Source organism: Hemicordylus capensis, chromosome 5, assembly GCF_027244095.1.
Source record: "Hemicordylus capensis ecotype Gifberg chromosome 5, rHemCap1.1.pri, whole genome shotgun sequence".
Classification (NCBI taxonomy): Eukaryota; Metazoa; Chordata; class Lepidosauria; order Squamata; family Cordylidae; genus Hemicordylus; species Hemicordylus capensis.
In genome coordinates this window covers 235183705-235199453 of record NC_069661.1, presented here as the reverse complement: position 1 = coordinate 235199453, position 15749 = coordinate 235183705, and the positions used below count along the sequence as shown (strand labels likewise).

Genomic DNA, 15749 nt, shown 5'->3' with positions numbered 1-15749 from the left:
AGCCAAGCTCTCCCTCCTGGTTTTTAGTAAGTCCTACCTAAGTAACCAAACCATTGTTGAAGCATGAATACAAATGGATCCCTCCTCAAACTCTCTCACGTTACACTCATAAGGTTTCTGAGCATTTGTGTTTTTTTCACATACCCATTCACTAAATACTCATTTGGGATTATTCCCATCACTTCATTTGCTATCCATCTCTGTTTTTGCTTTCCTCTGTGGATTCACAGACATACTTTCACCAAAAGATTCAATTGGAATCTTTATCCATAATCTTGCATGGGTTTTGTCCTGCTTGGATATCTCAATGAGAACGATAGAATCACTGGCGTTTCCCCTGCACATTCTGAGTACTGATACAGCGATTCTTTGTTGCATGTGTTCTCTTGTGAAGAGGAAGATATGAGCTCTGACTGAAGCTTTTACCGCATTCAGTACACCTGTATGGCTTCTCGCCTGTGTGAATTCGCAGGTGCATAGTAACAGCTGATTTCTGTCTAAAGCATTTTCCACATTCATTACATGAATAGGGCTTTTCTCCTGTGTGGGTTCTCCTATGATGAATTATTGTTGAGAGAAGGCGGAAATTTTTCCCACATTCTAAGCACGTGTGGGGTTTTTCTCCTGAGTGGATTCTTTGATGAAGAAAGAGAGATCCTTTCTCACTGAAACTTTTCTCACATATATTACACTTAAAGGGTTTCTCTCCATTGTGAGTTCTTTGATGGCAAATGAGTTGAGACTGTTGATTAAAGCCTTTTCCGCACTCTGTGCATTTGTACGGTTTCTCTTCAGTGTGAATTCTCTGGTGTCTAATAGCGTTTGATGCCTGAGAAAAGCTTCTTCCACATTCACTACATGGATATGGTTTCTCTCCTGTGTGAATTCTCTGATGTTTAACAAGGTCTGCATTTCGGCACATAGTTTTCCCACATTCAGCACACTTAACATGTTTCTCTACAGTGTGGGTTAGCAAATGTTGCCTAAGGTATGGCCTTTGGCTGAAACACTTTCCACAAACCTCACACTTATAGGTTTCTTTGTCTGCACACTTTTTCTGATTATGGCCAGTTACTTTGTTTGGTCTATCTGTTTTACCAACTAGATGAAGAACAGATTCCTGAAGTTGCTTCGGACGTGTTTCATAAGTGAATTTCACTGATCTTGTCTTCACAGATCTTTTGACCTGCTTTTTCGACTTGCACCAATTCTCAGAAGTATCTCCTCCATCAGAAGCTGGAACATGCCTTCCAGGTCCCTTTCCAGTGCCATCTGCAGTTATAGCTTTGGCTTTAATTTTTTAAAAAGGGGAGGGGGGAGAGATGACACAAACATTATTTTCACATATCAAGAAGAGGGATGCCTAAATCTATATATTTAATTCTCTTGGGACATGCATGCCCAGGATTTGGCGGCGGAACTCTTGCGACACGCTGCAAGAGTTCTGAAGTGAGGACTGAGGAAGAGTGGGGGAAGAAAGTGCTGGTGGGGGCCAGTCGGCCAGCGGAGAATGGGGGAGAGAAAGGTGGCGGTAGGCAGTGGGCAGGGGGAGAGAAAGGAGGCAGCGGGCGAGAAAGGTAGAGGGCGGGCAGCGGGAGAGAAAGGCGGCGGCGGGCAGTGGGCGGGGGGAGAGAAAAGCTGCGGTGGCAGGCAGAAGGGAGGGAGAAAAAACGGCGGCGGCAGGGCCCTTCTTGGCTGCCCGCCACGGCTGTGTCTCGGGGGAGGAACGGGAGGGGAGGAGGGCTGGAGAGCCAGAGGGAAGGGGAAAAAGAGGAGAGAACGGGGCAGGAGGAAGAGGGAGGGGGAAACAGCTGGCCCCAGATGCTCTGTGCGGGATTGGCTAGTATGTACATATTTCAAGAATTCACTCACACACTTACTTCACATGATACATGCTCTATGATTCATTACTGTACATTTGACAATTCCAAGATGCAGGAGTGAACTGATTCCATTGGAAAATATGTATGTTTGTAGTAACATAATTTAACATAATTCATACAAACATAATAAGACCACATTCTAATTGACATAAGAACATAACAACAGCTCTGCTGGATCAGGCCCAAAGCCCATCTAGTCCAGCATTCTGTTTCACACACTGGCCCACCAGATGCTCCTGGAAGCCTACAGGCAGGAGTTGAGGGCATGCCCTCTCTCCTGCTGTTACTCCCCTGCAACTGGTACTCAGAGGCATCCTTCCTTTGAGGCTGGAGGTGGCCTATAGCCCTCCAACTAGTAGCCATTGATAGACCTCTCCTCCATGAAGTTATCCAAACCCCTCTTAAAACGATCCAGGTTGTTGGCTGTGACCACATCTTGTGGCAGAGAATTCCACAAGTTGATGATGCGTTGTGTGAAACAATACTTCCGTTTGCTGGTCCTAAATTTCCTGGCAATCGACAGAATACTTTAATTTATTACAAGCCTGAGACTCAGAGGTGGGTCTCACAATCACAGAGACCCCCCCTCAGAAGGGTGAGCGGGGAGAGTGGGCTTAGCCCGCTCTCCCCGCAAACAAGCAGACAGACTGCTCTGGGCAGCCAAAGCGGCCACCCACACAACTGCCAGCTCCATTGCGGAGCTGGCAGGTGCTGGGGGCCGATTGGCCCTTGAAAGCTCCAGCATGCCCTGTGCGAGTGCGCAGGGCATGCTGGAGAGACCCCCAGAGCCGGGAGGTGGCTTTTTGCCTCTCCTTCGGGGGTCTTCTCATGAGTTGCTGCAGTGCGGAGCCGTACCGTGGCAACTCACAATTGCTTAAACCGAGTTTGCGGAGCACTCACCATCCATCCAGGGCGTTGCAAAAGACCTGCAAACTTTTAAAGGTGCTTTTGTATTTTCCTACATCCCTGTTCCTTGCAACTGGGGTACTTTTTGAAGTATTCTTGTAACCATTGAGTATTTTTACCTGTAACTAAAAGCTGAGGTAGTCTCAGACCGAAGCAGTTTGTAGCAATTGAATACGTTTTCTTTCTTTTTTTGTTCTTTGCTTTTTACAAGCCTTTCTGAGTGAATCTTTTGGCTCAGGAGAAGGGGGGGCTAAAGGTTTTTTCCTCTCTCTCTGGTGCAGACATGCCTCAGGCTGGGTCATCAGCTACCAGTTTTCTCGCCACGTGTATGCTTGCACATGGAGGATTTTTGAGTATTTTTCGCATAGCAACAAAAGGAGAGTTTCCATGGGATTTTCACCCCAAGCCCAGGGAGGGACAAACTCTGAGATGAAGAGGGATGGTGGTGGCAGCCATTTTTGAAACTACCAGAGATACAGGAAAGTTTAGGGGAAAGCCTTGCTAGGGAAGTGCAGAGGGGATGATTCAGCATTTCTCTTCCCACCCCCAGGTGTGCTTGCTCTGAGACAAAGGCTTTTAATCTGCTACAAGGTGCCTGAGTTGGTCTGCCCTGTAGGGGAGAATTTGCGGGAATCAACCACTTATTTAGCAGAGAAACCCAGTTTGATGAGAACAGAGCTCACAGAGGAGATCTGGAGTGAATTGCTTAAGGGCTAAAACAAACAAAGGTTTATTTGAAGAAGTTACAAACTTAGATAGAAAACCTGCGCCCTGTACTAGCTACCTCATGGTGGAAGGAAGAAGAAAGAACTGAGAAAACAAAGGAGGAGGAAGTGTCTTAAGAGTATCAGTCTACCAAGAGCAAAAGACAAAGCAGAGACAGAAGAGTGCAAAAATAACAAGGCAGCGGTACTACACTCTACCTCCACTCCAAATGTCTCCAGTAGTCCATACAAGTTACTGGTGTTGAGAGCCAATAACTATGGAGTCACATCTCTAACATGCCCTGCCTGTCAAGTAGGCTCACTGCAAGGGAGACCACAAGCAGCCAGATGAGCACATAGTCACCTGTATTGGAGATCAGACCAGGCACAGCATCATCTTTGCTCCTGGGGTCAATGGAGGGGGTTCTGGGAACAGGAAAGGAGCCTCACTAGGGGGCACAGGGTCTCCAGAGCTCAAGGGGCCCTCTAAGGGGTTAACTGCAGGAGAGGCAACATGCTCCAGTTTCTTGGGGTCTCTTGAATCTAGGGGGCTTTCATCAAGGCTGGAGGTCTTGGCTGGGTGTGCTAACCCTTCTCCTCCAAATTGGTGTCCTCCAGATTGGAGTCTGGATGGGTTCTTCTGAAGCTATGGAAGCACTTGCATGATCCCTCAGAATACAAACTGCTCTCATTTCATTAAGTGGGACCACAAACTGGACTTTCTGGATCAGAACCCCTAATAGGCAGGAATGAACACAAGGAACCTTCCCATCTTTTTTTCTAGCGGTTTAGAATGAGCAACGGGAATTAGAAAGGGCTAGGGAAGCTACTTTTCATTTATGGACATTTCTGACTTGGCTAAGATTGTTCCTTACCTCCTTTCATATCCTGTATATACACCCCACAGGCCCGTAGTCTTTGTTTCATCAAGAAAAGCATGGCAGTGGAAGGTACTGGGAAGAAAAGAGAGATTCCAAATTCCGAGGGTCAAAATAGTGCTGCTGAAAGACCAACTGAGCAAAACACACAGCTAATAGTAAGACTTCTCCTACTTGTCCATGGTCCATCTCACTCAACTCCCACTTGCCAAAAGCAGTCAGTATCACAAGCTGCCAGTCCTAAGGGCCAAATACAGTGGCTGACAGCCTGACTAACAAAGAACCGGTGCTTCTGAAAAGTTCAACTCACTCAGCTCATTAGAAGGCAGGCAAATTTCAATGACCTCCCCTTCCTCAGGAAGTGCTCTGTGCTGCCCGAAAATATTGCACAGCCACCAGGGTGATGTTTTCAGGTAACACAGAGGGCTTCTGGAGGAAGGGGAGGTCACTCGAATTTTCACACACACTAGCATCAGTGTTGCACTAGTTTGGATCTCTTCAGAAGCACCATGGCTTCTCTTGTTACACCAGTGCTTTGTTGGTCAGGATGTCAGCCGGTATTCTGCTGGAGTTATTTCTGTTGTGTTTGGGACATTCAATGTTCTTTAAAAAGCAGCTGGGAGAAGATTTGGATTGGAGCCACAGTGCAAGAGGTCTAACATTCTCCCTACACACACACACACACACACACACACACACACACACACACACACTGCAGACCCAATCCAAATCCCATTTGGCAACTAGTGAGCACTAGGGCTGGGGGGGGGGCAGAGGAGAGCCCACTCACCAAGGCAAGAGCTGCCCCTGACTGTGTGTTCCTCCATGCTAGTGGGCTGGGGGAGAAGCCCGCTGACATGCAGGAGAGCAGGGAGGGAGGCAGAAAAGCAGGGGCAAAAAAAAAAAAAGAAATCAGAAATGGGGAAGCAGAAAGCAGGGCAAAAGGAAGAAACCAGAAATGAGGAGAAAGCAGAAGGCAGGGGCCATAGGAAGCTGCCATATACTGAGTCAGAACATTGGTCTATCTAGCTCAGTCTTGTCTTCACAGCCTGGCAGCGGCTTCTCCAAGGTTGCAGGCAGGAATCCCTCTCAGCCCTATGCTTTTGTAGTTTGTTGGTTCAATAAAAAAATCTTGCCCAATTTAAAAAAAAAAAAATCTTGTCCTATCTTGGAGATGCCAGGAAGGGAACTTGGAACCTCAGATACTCTTCCCAGAGCGGCTCCATTCCCTGAGGGGAATAAATACCTTACCGTGCAAACACTTCTAGTCTCCCATTCAAATGTAACCAGAGTGGACCCTGCTCAGCTAATGGGACAAGTAATGCTTGCTACCATGAGACCAGCTCTCCTCCAAAAGGCAGAAAGTGAGGAGGCAAAAAACAGAAGCAGATAGCAGGGGCCAAAAGGCAGGAGGTGTGGGGGAGAAGGCAGGGGGCAAAAGACAGGGATCAGAAAGAGAGGGGCAGGGGGAAAGGAGAAAGATGGACAGAAAAGAGAACTCAAGGGAGAGACACCCAGGACTTTTTTTTGCGGGAGGGGGGGATTGGGAGGCACCACTTTCTCTTCAACTGGGGGACTCGACTCGGGAGGCACCACTTTCTATGGGTTGGGAGGAAGGGAGCTGCTGATGGGCATGTTGTCTTGGAATTCTTGATCTGATTATTGAGGAAAAAATCTGTTAAGAACAATAACAGTTAACCTATGATGGTGTGGAGGAACGAGGCTGAGACCTCTTGGGTTTTGATAATTGCCCCTGCATTGTTACTAATATTCCCAAACCTCTTCTTGTAAATAAAAAAGTAAACCTCTTCTTGTAAATAAGCCCTGATAAATGAATTGTATTATATCCATAAAACCTCTGTATTATTGTAAAACAGGTTTTCTGTGCTTGTAAATTGCTATGCATGGACAAGGTGCAAGATCAAAAATTCATTCTTGTTTCTGTAGTTTCACATTTGGTTTAGCAGTTGATTTGGGGGCGGGGTAGATTTTTAAAAAATGGAGGGGATTTTTGTTCTGATTGGTTGGGCTGAGAAACTGTTGGGGCAAAAATGTACATAGAGAGAGAGAGTTTGAGAGAGTAGAGGTAGTGTGTCTGCTAGAGGGAGTCAGAGATGGAGGAGGTTGCAAAAGGAGGAAGTCAGCCTCTGGAAGTCTGTTAGAGGGAATCCAGGAGAGCAGAGAGTGAGTCCAGAGGAGACCAGCATAGCAGTCAAGAGAGCCAAGAGTCAGCCCTTAGAAGAAGCCTGAAAGAGAATCTGTCTGCAGTGGAGTTGGTCTATCTGCAGGAGAGAAGTTGTGGGAGGAAAATAGCTGAAATCTCTAGAACTAAAAGAAAAGCCTGGCTGGATTGAGCTCCAGACTTGTGCTGTAACCAGAACAAGAGACTGCTCAGCAAGCCAGAAGCTGAGAAGAAGAAAAAGTACAGAAGACTCTGAGTAGGGACTAATACAGAACCAAGTAGTGATTGCATTTTCCCAGCTTTTTATTTTCCTTCACCTGCTCTGTTAGTAACTATTTTCAAACTGCATTTTTGATGTAAAAGTAATGTTTTATTTGAACCAATTTTTCTAAAAGTAAACTTTCTTGTTATATAAGAATTAAAAGCTTGTTCATTTGTCTCAACCCCACAACTTTAAAGCCTTTCCACACTACTAGAGTTTTGGTAATTTTTGAAGGGCTGTTGCAGTGGATTCAGCCATACCAAAAAAAAAAAAAAAAGGCTATTTAGTGGTAGCAGAAAAAGGTTAGGTGGTCCAGAATGTCATCTTTAATTTTTTAAAAATTTAAAAATCAGTATATCGTGGTGTAAAAAAACTAGTGCATTCAGCTAATTTAAGTGGCAGGATTATCAATGCAAAACTTGGTATTTTAGTAATTTATTAAAAATAAAAACAAATATTTCAGCCTTGTATTATGAAATACTTTAATGGATAAAGGTGAATTTACTGCTGTGTTTATATAGTAGTGCCATAGTCTGGTTTGTGCATTTTGATCATTTTGGATAGGCAAGCTATGTGCAGCCTCCCGCAGATGCATAGGAATCAATATATGTGGGCGTTATTTAAGAGTAATGGTATTATTATTATATTACATTTATATCCTGCTCTTCCTCCAAGGAGCCCAGAGCGGTGTACTACATACTTAAGTTTCTCTTTCACAACAACCCTGTGAAGTAGGTTAGGCTGAGAGAGAATTGACTGGCCCAGAGTCACCCAGCTAGTTTCATGGCTGAATGGGGATTTGAACTCAGGTCTCCCCGGTCCTAGTCTAGCACTCTAACCACTACACCACACTGGCTCTCTTGTGTGCTGTCAAGTTGATTTTGACTCCTGGTGCCCACAGAGCCATGTGGTTTTCTATGGTATAATACAGGAGGGGTTTACCATTGCCTCCTCTCACGCAATGATGCCTTTCAGCATCTTCCTATATTGCTGCTGCCCGATATAGTACCAGTGGAGGATTTGAACCGGCAACCTTCTGCTTGTTAGTCAAGCATTTAAGAGTACTGACACCTTTATTTTTACCAAAAAAGCACAGGTTGTGGGGCATGTTTTGCTCATGAAAGGCAGCTTATAAATGACTTCAGTAAATAATAACAGAAGTCCTATTAGCATGTTATGCTCAATGCATGCAAAACTGTGCATAGCATAAGCATATACAGATAATATTAACATGTTATGTTACACATGCATTTATTTATTTTTATTTATTTTATTTAACATTTTTATACCACCAAAACTTATGTCGCTGGGCAGATTACAACAACAAAATAAAAACATAAAGTAAAACATTAGTTTAAAAAAACCCAACAAATGTAAAATATTACAACAATTTAAAATTTAAAATTTGAATTTGAATTTAATTTTAATGTTTTATTTTTTAAACAATATTTTAAAACAGCATTAAAACAATATTAATTAAAAGCCTGGGTGAACAGACCTGTATCAGAGAGGGTATGTACCCAGATTTACATTTAAAATGAATGCCCATACAATCATTTTACACAAACACATATGCACAGATAACTGAACACAAGTACAACATAATGTCTGGATAGGGCTACAGTACCATTAAAATCAGTAGGATGGACTCCTGTATCTATATTATTGACATTTCAGAAAGTCCTTAAGACCCAGCATTAAAAAACCTGGAAAGAGTTAAACAATTTGTTTTAGCTAGTTTTAAATGTTTGATTGATTGATTGATTGATTGATTGGGCTTTATTTAATTAATATATTAATTGTGTTTTAATTGTAAACTGCATAGTGCTATTTAGAGGGTGCAGTATAAAATATATACAATCAAGTAAATAATAAAATAAACAAGATATTGTTTTTGGAATGCTTCATACACACAGCAGTTTGATCCCAAAATGGGGAGGGTGCCTAGCTCAGTGTCAGAGCTCATGGTCTCTATGCGGAAGGAAGTCCTATGTTTAATCCAGCACAACTAGTTATAAGGATCTCAGTTATCATAGCTGGGGCATCAGCTCTGTTTGAGATATTGGAGTGCTGCTGTTAGCTGGAGTAGAGCATGTAACTTAAGACTCCCCAAACCAAATGTAGCCCACCAAGAGCTTCAGTCTTTTTGCTGCCTGACTGGGACTGCAAACGTTAACGTGTGTGTGTGTGTTGTGTGTGTATTTCCATCACTGCTGTTCTTATTAGTCCTGTGGATCTTGTTCTGCATGTACAAAGTGCTTCTTAAGGGTTGTTTGGTTTGTCTCCATGAAAATTTCCAAAATCTAGACGCTTGTTTTATTTATTTATTTATTTATTATGTATTTATATCCTGACTGATATGTGTGTGTCTAGCTGGTGTACATAATTTAAAACACAACAAATATAAAACAGAGTAAAAACAATGTCACAGTATAAAAACAGTTAAAAGAATTTCAGTTTTACTAAGCGGAACAAAAATTGCTCAAGGCAGTCCAGTGGCCGTGGCTAAGTACGCACCTGAGCACAAGTCCGGCAGTTTATAGCCCTATTCAGACATTTTGGGGTACAGATGTCTGCCTTAGGAACATAAGAAACTGCCATATACTGAGTCAGACCGTTGGTCCATCTAGCTCAGTATTGTCTTCACAGACTGGCAGCGACTTCTCCAAGGTTGCAGGCAGGAATCTCTCTCAGCCCTATCTTGGAGAAGCCAGAGAGGGGACTTGGAACTTCCTGCTCTTCCCAGAGTGGCTCCATCCCCTAAGGGGAATATCTTACAGTACTCACATGTGTTTCCCATTCAAATGCAACCAGAGCAGACCCTGCTTAGCTAGGGGAAGACGACATGTTTGCTACCACAAAACCAGCTCTTACCTTATTGCGTGAATTGCTGTACTGCATCCATGTTAGAGGTGAACCTGGGTACAGGCCCCTCAAATGCAGGATACAGATAGGAAGTGTTCTGCTGTACCTGCATTCATCATAAAATGTGACTGTATATGCGTACAGATCTGAATCTGTGTACACTCTGCACTCGTACAAGTGTTTGGACATAATGTGTGAACAGTGCTTATATCTACTAAGTATTTATTTTCTTTAAGAATACCACTTTAACAATATTTGAATCAGTTTGCACTAAACATCAACCCAGTTTTCAAAAAACCAGTCCATTTAAAAGAGTAGATGACATCCTGAGTTATGAAAAACGGGTACTAAGGGAAAAGAGAGAGTGCTGGGGCAACATTCTTTTAATACCGCTCTGACGATTGCATTGGGTGGGGGGCGGTTGTGATTTTCAGTGACTACCTCTTCCCTGGAAGAGGCTTCCCAGAGCTCTGCGCAACACAAAAATATGCCCCTGAGGGTTGTGCATGGAACACTTCCGGGGAAGAGAGGAGGTCACTGAAAATTACCGAGGAGAGGAGAGCTGGTCTTGTGGTAGCAAGCATGACTTGTCCCCATAGCTAAGCAGGGTCTGCCCTGGTTGCACCTGAATGGGAGACTTGATGTGTGAGCACTGCAAGATATTCCCCTCAGGGGATGAAGCCGCTCTGGGAAGAGCAGAAGGTTTCAAGTTCCCTCCCTGGCTTCTCCAAGATAGGGCTGAGATCGATTCCTGCCTGCAACCTTGGAGAAGCCGCTGCCAGTCTGTGAAGACAATACTGAGCTAGATGGACCAATGGTCTGACTCAGTATATGGCAGTTTCCTATGTTCCTAAAATCATCCACTCTGCACAATTGTCAGAGCTTGTGACCAGTGTTCCCTGTAAAAGGGATTCCCAGATGTTGGTGACTACAACTCCCATGATCCCCAGCCAAAGGCCATTGCAGCAGAGGATGCTAGGAGTTGTAGTCCACAATATGTGGGAATTCCTGTTACAGGGACCACTGCTTGTGACAGACTTGTGGGGGGTAATGTACTTTTATATGAGAACTACTCTCAGTAGAGAGAGATCACTCTGAGGTCTGACCCCAAATGAGGAGCAAGTGTCTCCTTTAAAGTGGACTGTCACCAGTTGAAGACTGTTCTGGACTCGGAGCCACTGACCACGCTCAGACACGGCTTCAATGCACCCTAGAACCATCTGGCTTGGGACGTGCTGGCACTGGACAGCCAGAATCCACAAAACCCAACTTTAGACAAACTGGGCATTAATCTAGAAACCAAAGCATGCAGTAGCACATGAGGCACATATGGGAGAGTTTTGCAAGTAACCTTCCAGGGAAGAGTTTTGCAAGTAACCTTCCAGTACCTTTTTAACATCAGACTGAAGCCACTTCTAATTATACGAAATTAAGAAAATAAGAGTTGCACACAGAGTAAAGAATTGGGGAAAAGGGGAGTAAAGAAAGGTACACAGGAATGAAGAAAGAAAATACAAAAGCAATAACTATCACAGAGTTTTACCTTAGTTTCTCAGGTCAGGCAGCTCCTTGGCTGAGACGGCATTAGCCTCTGCTGTCTCTCTCTTGGGGCACCGGAAAATGGTGAACACCAGCTCGGCCTTTGCCAGTAATATAAATTTACTGCATAGTAATAACAGAGGGAATACAGTTCTTGGATCCACTGAGAAGACCTGGCATATCTCTGGTGTCAGGTTGGATTTCCCTCCAAACTAAGGTTCCTCCTCCTTAATTGGCTTTAACTTGCATGCCAAAAGGTCAGTCAAGTTTGAGCTGGTTACCTATTGTTAACAAGGTATTGTTAACAAGGGAGTCAGACTGTACCTTGATGGTTGCATGCAAGAAGCAAAGATTAAACTCATTCCGTAACAAAAGAGAGGAATGTCCCCCATTCAGAGCACTCGAGGTGGAGTGGTGGAAGGGTCAGATAGTCTTGAGTGAAGAGGGAGATCTGCAGTTCCTCAGAGCTGCATTGGTAGGGCCCCCACAGCTCAGGGCTTCTCTCTCCCCTAGCACCAGAGCTTTGATAGTATGTCTGCCAATGGCTACACAAATCCTAAAACACAAGCAGCAGCTGCAGTCAGCACAGGGATGAAGCTACCATTGAACATGAGGGGCAAATGAGGACCTGAGGACCCACTGACTACTCTTTGCTCTTCCCCTCAGGCCTCTCTGAAGAAGGCCGCAAGGGGGCAGGGGCCCATCTTCACCAGCGAGGTGTAATGCCAGCGTGGTGTAGTGGTTAGAGTGCTGGACTAGGACCGGGGAGACCCGAGTTCAAATCCCCATTCAACCATGGTACTAGCTGGGTGACTCTGGGCCAGTCACTTCTCTCTCAGCCTAACCTACTTCACAGGGTTGTTGTGAGCAGAAACTCAAGTATGTAGTACACCGCTCTGGGCTCCTTGGAGGAAGAGCAGGATATAAAATGTAAACAAAACAAAACAAACTTTTTGTCCCAGAGCCCATTCTAACCTTGCTACACCTCTGAGTGAGCAAAACAGTGAATTGGCTGTTTTGCCCATTGTAAAAATCAGCAGAAGTACATATGGGGCCCTGTATGAGCTAAAACTACTATGTTACATTAAAACATCATGTTTGGCCCTTCATCTTAAATAGCCAGGGGGCGGGGTGGAATCAGCATGGGGACCACAACAGCAGCAGTTTCCCTCCTGAGGGAAAGAGCAGTCTTGATGGGTGTCTGTGTGTATGGTTTTCATCAGGACCTCAGTGCGAAGGCAAATGGTAATATCCTCTAGGCTGTGTTCCCAGTTCTGATTGCCTTCCCACCCCACCCCGCCCTGTGGCTGTTTACGTTTTAAACAAAGCAATACAAAAACCACAGGATCAAACTACACATTGAATGCAACATACAGAACGAAATATATAGAATTGTGAGAGACCAACGTTCTATTGCCTTTAAGGACCAAATATACTGTTGGTGCCCCACAATTCTGCCTGAGGAGGGTATTCCTCAAATGGGAAGACACCACTGGGCGGGGGGGCGGAACCATTTCCAATCACCATCTGTCTAACCTCTGAAGGTGGGGAGTACCCAAAGGAGGGGCTCTAATATAAAAACATAACTTTAAAAGGTTAGAGATATTCATATGGAAGACAGCAGTTCTTTAAGTACCTCAGTCCCAAGCCATGCAGGGCCTTGAAGAGTAGTCTAACAGGTCTCAGTATTGCTTGTCCTGTCATCATCAGTATTTTAAAACATCTCACATATCACAATAAATATAGACTTATCAACTACTAAAGCATTTTTAAATAGTACACTTTTTTCATATGTATTTTGTGGACTGAAGAGCCAAAAAATATGAAGATAGTAATGGGAAACACCTATATCGGGCAGCAGCGATAATAGGAAGATGCTGAAAGGCATAATCTCATACTGCGCGGGAGGAGGCAATGGTAAACCCCTCCTGTATTCTACCAAAGAAAACCACAGGCCTATGTGGTCTCCAGAAGTCAACACCAACTCCATGGCACAATTTTACTTTTAATCCACAAACCAAACTCCTAGGAGCCCTTACTGTTTTGGTCAGTAACATATAGTAAAAACATTGGCTGACATCTTGGCTAAATTACTTGATGGAAGTCCCATTGAAATTAAGTAGTCCTTTAGAGTAACTCCTAAGTAGTACTACTGAGTAATTTAATCTGGATGTCAGCCACTAATATATTATTTGGAATATTTAAATAATAAAAAAGGGAGGCCAAATAGCCATGAAATAAAAGTGCTATAGTCTGTGACAATGCTTTGTATCGTATTTTTGGGTAGAAATGCTGCGGCAGGTACGTTTACACCGATGCGGCATCTCTGCTGACTTTCTGCCATTTTCCAGCCTTTTTTCTTTAGTGCAGCATTTACGCTGATGTGGTGTTTCTACCCAAAATTATGGTAAATGGGATAAGCACAGGGACAATTCACAACTGCAATAACTGACTGTGCAACCCTCAGGGACATGTTTTTGAGTGGCACAGAGAACTTTCTGGGGAGGGTGTAAAACAAATGCCACTTGCCCACTGGTGCAGTTAGGAAGTTCTGTTAGGCTGGGCCCATTATTTCCAATTGGCTTACTCTTGTGTAACGCCATTTGACCATTTGGGTTTTTGCACAACTTGCGTGCAGGCAACATTACTAGGCTGATGTACCATTGCACAGTGTGTCACTCACTGTTTCCTAGTATACCTAACCAAGGGAATTGAGTATAACCCTCAGTAGTTATACTCCATGCTTTCAGTTCACGTTTAATATGGGAGTGTTGTTCTAATCCTAGAATCTAAATCTTTTACCAAAGGATTTAGAAGCCTTAATTGTTCTCTGGCAACAACATGAGCCAAAATCAATAACCCTTGGGAAAGAAATATACCACTACAGTTTTGCTTTTTCTAGGTTAAAAACACCCTTTTAACAGCCTTTTAGAAACTTTTCTAAACTGAAGATCATATTGAGAACTAAGTTAATTGGACTACAATTTAACTATATCAAATGTCTCACCAGGCACCTTTTCTGAAGCACTGAACTCCTTCATAAGTCGTGAGTCTGTTGAGACATTTAGAAAGAGATTTCTCAGTCACAAAGTCCAAGAAATCTAACCAAACTGGCATTTCACAGGCGACAATTCTGCAGTGACAGCTGTAGCAGCAAGAAAAAATGTAATTAAACTGGGGTGGGATTGGGGGAGAAAAGAAATCATGTAGAATATTGTAGTAAATGAGGTCACAATTGCACTACTATGGAAAGACAAACTGTGCAGCTAAACTGATTGGAAAGGCAATACAGATGGTGAATGGCGGGTGGTGTGATTTAACCAGTTAGCAATGTGCATAAAGCTAGGCCCTCAAAGATGGCACCCCTGCTTTTATTGGAGGTGGGTTGTGCAAAATATATTCTGAGAGAGCAAACTGTCTCTCATAGAAAAGCTGCCCAAACATCTCTATAATTTCAAATTAACACGTTGATTCTAAACACATTACTTCAAAGTCTGAAGTACCAATTGCAATAATATTTACATCTAAGATGTAAATAATATTTACATCTAAAATTTATATCTAAGCAAATATGCTCAGGATTGCAGCCTCAATTAAAATCCTAATTTAAGATTCTGTTTAGCTGTAGCTCTTAGGTGCTGCCAAAACTGCAAAAATTTGGGCATGTCTGATCTAATAAACATAATTTAAGAAGCCTGGGCTCAGACACTGGCATAACATCTTTGTCCCCATTTCCTATTGTAATGAAAAGAATAGTGCAGGGTTTCTTAACTTGGGCGCCCAGATGTTGTTGGACTACAACGCATAGAATCCCTAGCCACAAAGGCCATGTCTGGGAATTCTGAGAGTTGTAGTCCAACAACATCTGGGGGCCCAAGGATAAGAAACCCTGGAATAGTGCATTCTTCTCAAGTAGCCCTGCTTCCATTTCCCTCTACATCCTCTGTAGAATATCTTGTGGTGTTATCTAGATCAGGGATTCTCAACGTTGGGTCCCCAGATGTTATTGGACTTCAGCTCCCATAATCCCCAGCTCCAGTGGCCTTTGGTTGGGGATTATGGGAGTTGAAGTCCAATAACATCTGGGGACCCAACGTTGAGAATCCCTGATCTAGATTATAAATCCCTCAGGGCCGGGACCTGACCTCTCATTCTTTGTAAAGCACCATGCACATGGAAGGCAGTGTGTGCATAATAATTGTTCTTTTACTTTTAATCAATACATAAGCAGTGTTTTATATATAGGATTTCACAGAGAAAAGGCTAACTTCTGCTCATAACATTGCAACTGGCACACTGGAGGAAGAGTTAACCATCTTCTCAAGAACTGATTCTGTGTTAATTCAAGATAGCATTTTTGAGGAGCAAATAAATAAATAAATCGCCTGCCCAGCTTTTACTCCAAGAATTCCCCCAGACCCTATTCCCCTGTTAAACACATTTCTTCCCTAACCTTATTATTGCTCGGCGCTTTTTCTCATTCAAAACACAATCCCATGGCCCACAAATAGCCACAAGTAGCAAATGTAA

At 43.6% G+C, this 15749-nt stretch overlaps 1 long non-coding RNA gene across 1 annotated transcript; it reads right to left on the bottom strand.

Moving 5' to 3' along the window:
- Positions 1-771: 771 nt before the first annotated feature.
- Positions 772-6373, bottom strand: LOC128326171 (uncharacterized). Its single transcript, XR_008307874.1, has 3 exons — positions 6228-6373; positions 4369-4446; positions 772-1290 (listed from the first exon to the last, which is right to left on the bottom strand). It is a non-coding gene; the product is annotated as an uncharacterized LOC128326171 (long non-coding RNA).
- Positions 6374-15749: the final 9376 nt, after the last annotated feature.